Genomic DNA, 6,275 nt, shown 5'->3' with positions numbered 1-6,275 from the left:
TCTCCATTTTTGGCTCTGGCCCCTGGTCCATAGATTGTGACTCTCCGCTTGCCCCTAACCAGTGGTTTGCTGCTAACCACACTGCCCTACTGGAAGAACCAGAGAGGGATGCTGGCTGCTGACTTTTACCAGCCAGATGAGCTCCAGCACTGTCCTAACCTAGCAGGAGGCTGACTCACTTCCTTTCTCAGGCACCATCCCTCTCCCCAGCAGTCCTGAAAGTTCACTGGTGGCTGAGTGATGGCAGGAAGGGGATGCTTTCCATTTCTGCTGGGTCCTGAGCCTCCTGGCTACTATGTCCCTGTCAGAGGGGGACAGTCATGGCCACCACTGGTGGTTCTCGGTCATCTCCGCACAGATTGCGTCTCCAGGGTCTGGTTATAGCAGAGGCAAGGCTGAAATTTTTTAAAAATCACCTTTGCCAACTGATGGAGAAGATGGCAATAGAAATAACAAGACGTGGTTCTGCAGTTGTTTCTAAATGCAGACCCTTGGTGAGGTCTAGGGACAGGCCTCTCTGTGACATGGCATTTTGTGTGGCCAGCAGATAGCACGAGTGGTTCCAGAGTGGCCCATCTGGATTGATGCAAAACACCAGGTCCTGGTTGGGGGAGGGAAGGGCAAGCCACAGAGTGATCTGGCTCCCCCAGGATGTTAGGTGAGGCCAGGTGTGGTCGGAAGGGTGCAGACAAGAGATTAGCTTCAGGGGGCTACTCCAGGCTCTGCGGAGAAATTAGTGCAAGCTACAACTCTCAGCCTCTCTCTTTTTCAAGGACTCTCAGCCACGGGACTCAGGTTTTCCCTAGACAGGCTGTGCCTGGGGCTTAGGGCTACAGGTGAATCCCGGACCTGCCTGCCCATGGATGTGGTAACCCTCATTTATGTCAGAGTCGGCCCTCCTCTTGTGGACTCAGAGGCTTGGCCGACACAGGCTGAGGGCCTTCATTACCTGCAGCTGGAGTCACGGTTGGAGCAGGAGGAATCAGCAACTGGTGCCAGCCCCAAAGACCCACAGGCTGCCCTCAAGTTCAGGCAAGGACTTTGGAGTTGAGGAGGCTGGGAATAAAATCCTGCCAGGGCTGGGTTCACTCCAGGGACTCCCTGACAGTTAAGAATTGAGGAGGCTGATTAGGCCGGTGTGGTAGAGGCTTCAGCAGAGAACTTGGGAGGAAAGCCCAGGCCTGGGGCCTTGGGAGGTGTACTTCCTGTCAGCTAAGGGCTTCCAGTTGGCCTCAGATGGATTTGCTGGAACTCCCCTGCAAGCCCGAGAATGCCGAGCGAGACTGGGCACCCATTGCCAGCACTCTCCTTTCAAGACCCGTCATTGTGTGTGATAGATGAGCTCCTGTTCCTTTCCCTGGAAGAAGCGAGGAAGCAGGAGTGGCCTTTCCCTGAGGTAAGGGTGGGGATGGCTCTTTTATTCTTTTAGTGACTTGGACCTGCTCCCTGTTTCCCTGCAGCTTCTCCACAAGCTCTGGAGGATGTTGGAAGCAGTCACAGCCTTGAGGTTATGGGCAAGTGTCCCCATATTTAGTGTAGAAGGATGGAGCCACCTACTTTTTGTCTCTCCCAGCCCAGACAATGAACTTTTCATCACTGATCATAGGAACCAGAGACTCTGCTTGCCTTTACCCGGAGCCGCACTAAGTTCCCTGAATTTGCGTTCAGTTCTAGAGAGGAGGATGCCACCTCCAAGACGGCTGAAATAGAATATTTTCCCCCAAAAGAGAATTGGGGCTGAGAACCAGTTAATATGATTTATGGAAATAAGTAATCTTTTTTGTACCTGTGGGTTTGTGGAGAAAAATTCACGCCCACTGCAACTAATAGCGTTTCTACAATTGGCAGAGAGCAGAGTGCGGCATTATGAACTGGCCTGTAGAGGGCGAGAGAGGAGAAGGGCCCGGACAGGGACGGGTGCAGCTGAGTAAGCGCTGAAGGGGTCTGAAGTGAAGGAGGACCTTCCTCTAACCCTTTGCAAGTAGCCATTCGCCCTAACGTAGCTTCTCCTTACAGATATCCACCAAGTCAGTCTTTTGTCAGACTCAAAACCCATCACCACCCAGCGTACTAGGTTTAGGTATTTTGTGGTTTTGTCGTAACACTATAGCTCATCTTAAGTTGTGATCACCTTGCACTTCCCGGATAAATGTCCTCAAAAAAAGGCACACGGACCTATGGAGTCCTAGCTCAGAAACCAAGATGTCCACATGCTACTTCTTCTTCTTTTTTTAGGTAAACCAATTTTTTAAAAAATTTATTAATTTTTTATCTTTTATAAACATATATTTTTATCCCCAGGGGTACAGGTCTGTGAATCCCCAGGTTTACACACTTCACAGCACTTACCATAGCATATACTCTCCCCAATGTCCATAACCCCAGCCCCCTCTCCCAAACCCCCTCCCCCCAACAACCCTCAGTTTGTTTTGTGAGATTAAGAGTCACTTATGGTTTGTCTCCCTCCCAATCCCATCTCCATATGCTACTTCTACAAAGGTTTATGACAAACTGCCATTGGGTGCTTTGCTAGAGAAGTTCGTATTTGGGGGCATTTACTGCTGTTCTAGTCAGGACAGGCTTTGTTACGATGCAATAACAACTGAATACTCTCAGTGGCTTAAAACAGCATGTTTCTTTCTTACAGTACTTTAGGAGCTTCTAGCACATTCTACAGCATGGATAGACGTGAAGATGAGAAGTGAAGGAAGCTAGTCATAAACAGACAAATACTGTATGACTCCACTTCTATGAGGTACTTAGAGTAGTTGCAATCATAGTGACAGAAACTAGAGTGGTGGTGACCAGGGGCCGGGGATGAGGACGATGTGGGGGATTGTTTAATGGTGAGAGAGTTTCAGTTTTATAAGGTGAAAAGAGTTCTGGAGATGGATGATGCTCATGGTTAAGGACAATATGAATGTCCTTTAGTACCATTTAAAGGTGGTTAAGATGGTAAGTTTTATGTAATGTGGATTTTACCACAATAAAAAAAAATGGATGAAAGTGAGGAAGACACAGTCCCTGTCCCTTTGATGCTCCTAATTCAGTGGGGAATTAGGAGGCAGACAAGAGAGGAGGTAACAACACACTTTGAAAAACACTGCTGTCAAAATGTGTTCCAAATCTGGAGGAACCCCAAGATGCCCCTTTCTGTATACATCCCTTCTTAACTGGTAGCCTGAGAAACAGACTTGAGACACCAGCAGAAGGCTCTGTGCCCCCTAACTGGATTGCCTCGGAGCTACGGACACAGTCCAACGCAGTAGAGTCCAGTGAGATCCATATGCCACAGTTGGTCCTTGTCAGGTGTCCAATTTTACACAACAGAAATTTAAAAACAAGGTGTGCCTCAGTCTACAAAACTTGCTAAGATTAAGAAAAAAAAGATTGATGATACTTCGTGGCTTTGTGCTGATGAGGGTTTGGGGGTGGGCAAGGGAGTATTCTGTCCTAGCTTATTGAAAGTGAAATTAGTTCACGCTCTGTGGAAGGCGTTCTGGTGAGATTTTACTAAAATCCTTAAAATGTATACATCGCTTGACCCAGTAATTACACGTCTAAAAATTTAAGGAAATAACAGTATACTGTGTGCCAAGATATATTTCTGAAGGATTTCATTTTAGTATTATATGCCTAAAATATCAGAAAACATCTATTTAACAAGAGAAATTTGGTTACATAAGACTCAATCTTGACTTGGAAGAAATGTCCACAAGGTTGTTAGGTGAAAAGAAGAGACAACCCTGAGAGGGAAGAGAGCAGCTCTAACAGCTGGGAGCTGGCCTGGCAGCACCGTGAGGCTCAGGAGTTCTGTGTCACAGCACAGAGAGAGCAGATAAGGCCATGCTGTGACGTCATAGAGCAGATAAAAACAAGACCGCTCGTAGTCATGTCTGCACACAGACCACCCAGGAGCCTTGTCCAAAGCACAAACACGACTAAGCATCCACCTGTCCTGGCTAATAGTCGAGACTGCTGTTCCTTTACCAGTTCTTTGCCAGCTTCAGCCTTGCCCTGGGTTGCCCCTCCTGGGTGACATTAATCAAGGTAGCCATCATAGAATTACCCTGCTTCCTGGCAACGTCCAATCCAGAGCAGAGCCCAGCTTCCTTAAACCCTCCTGCAAATCACCTCGCTCCACCCCAAGGGCTATAAATCCTAACAGCCTCTTACTGACAGGCGGCAATTCCCATGGTGTGTGTTCTCCCTTACCGCAGACTGAGAAGCTCAAGTGCAGGCGAGTTCCTGATGGTCTTGGGTTTGAAGGACAGCCAGTAGACCCCATTTGGTTTGTGGTAGATATGCATCTCCACTGTCATAAAAATGTGCGTAACAATACACACCAAGTTGTTAGCAGTGGTTATCTCTGATGAGGAATGATTTTTTTAAATTTGGCTTTGTTTTTACAATATGCACGGGTGGAGAGAGAGAGAAAGAGAAAGAACAGGAAGAAGAAAAAGGTAGGGAAGACTGAAGAGAGAACAATGTTGACAATAGCAGCGGCTGTGGTTCTGAACTAAGTGTTGATTAAGGGTTGAGAATGGTGCTATTGGATGAACTTCATTTTCTACAATGAATACGCATTACATTTGAATATGAAAAATAGAAGCTATTTTTAAATGAAGGAAAATTGTTATTTTTTAAAAAGATTTTTATTTGATAGAGAGAGAGAGATCACAGGCAGGCAGAGATACTGGCAGAGAGTGAGAGGGGAAGCAGGCTCCCGACTGAGCAGAGAGCCTGATGCGGGACTGTATTCCAGGACCCCGAGATCATGACCTGAGCTGAAGGCAGAGGCCCAACCCACTGAGCCACCAGGCGTCCCTAAGTGAAGGAAAATTGGCATTTAAAAAAAAAATATTTTATTTACTTATTTGGCAGACAGAGATCACAAGTAGGCAGAGAGGCAGGCAGAGAGAGAGGGGGGAAGCAGGCTCCCTGCTGAGCAGAGAGCCCGATGCGGGGCTGGATCCCTGGACCCTGGGATCATGACCTAAGCCATGTCCTAAGCTTAACCCACTGAGCCACCCAGGCGCCCCAGGAAAATTGGCATTTTTAAAAGGACAATGCTGTATGACCATTTTTAATTTTTATTTTTGTGGTGGTATCTCGCACCTGCCTTAAATTGTATGAAAGTCGTTAGGTTTCAAGCCTCCTGGTTTTCCAGGTCAGTTGCAGTACAGTAAGCATGCAGTAGGCGTCGCCCTTTCCCAGAGAATGGCACATTGCTAATGGTGGCAGGAAGTCCTCTGACCCAAGCCCAATTCTAAGTCAATTACCTGTCTGCAAGATACACCTAATCTCTAGCCTTCAAGTACTATGTACTTGTAATTTTCCTTCCTCTTCTAATTTTGATCCATGACTCAATCTAGATAAGAGGAATTACTAAAGTAAAACACACTTCTTGTTCCTTTTGCGTAGCCAGCCTATCTCCATAGTAATTTGAAATACACAGGCAGCTATTATATACTCCATTTTACAGGAGAGGAAAGTGAAGTTAACCAGGAAATTAAGTCACTAACAGTTCACTGGTCGAGCCTTCTTTCCCCCTCCATTGGCTAGTTCTAGAAATTAGCACATATGCAGCAAGAAAGCACTATTTGTGGCTTATATTTATTAGCATATAAATGTATTAACAATAAAAATACATTTGGATTCACTTTCTGAGAACTGCCGTTCAAATGATGATGCACCGCTTGTGCAGTGTGGCTGTATAAAGGGACGCCCTCTCACCTTTGGGCAAGATGAGCAGCCTTCAGAATCTGGGAGCTCTTTGCAAACACCTAGGCAGCTTTGGGAGCATGCTGAATATGAGCCAGGCCTGCACTGACTTGGGGTTAGCATGATAAACTTTGGCGCTGTGCTCTATGGTAGTGTCAGGAGCGTGGGGCCCCGTGCTGCTTTTTCTGAGATCTTGCACTTTCCTGATCCTGGAATGTGATCGTTCTCAGGCTGTCACTTCCGGATTCCTGCTGCGTTTCCCTTTCCTCCTTTGCTTTTCTTCAAATGTTCTGGAGTTAGAAATCAAATAACCAAGCCAGGTAGAAATGAGTATAACGTAACTTCTATCAGGTTCAAAGCCAATCTATATGAAGGCATTTGTATTCGTGCATTTACTTCCTTGTTTGTATCTGAATTATGGGACGGGGATACTGATAGGGAGTTGGTTCTGGAGAGTTGAGGAACAATGATGCCAGTCTCTTTTCAAGTCCCAGTATAATCAAGGCCAGCCTTGATTTCAGTCTACTGAGTCACTCACTCTCTCAGTCACT

This window comes from Mustela nigripes, chromosome 7 (genome assembly GCF_022355385.1).
Source record: "Mustela nigripes isolate SB6536 chromosome 7, MUSNIG.SB6536, whole genome shotgun sequence".
Taxonomy (NCBI): Eukaryota; Metazoa; Chordata; class Mammalia; order Carnivora; family Mustelidae; genus Mustela; species Mustela nigripes.
Note: the sequence above shows the minus strand (reverse complement) of the source record.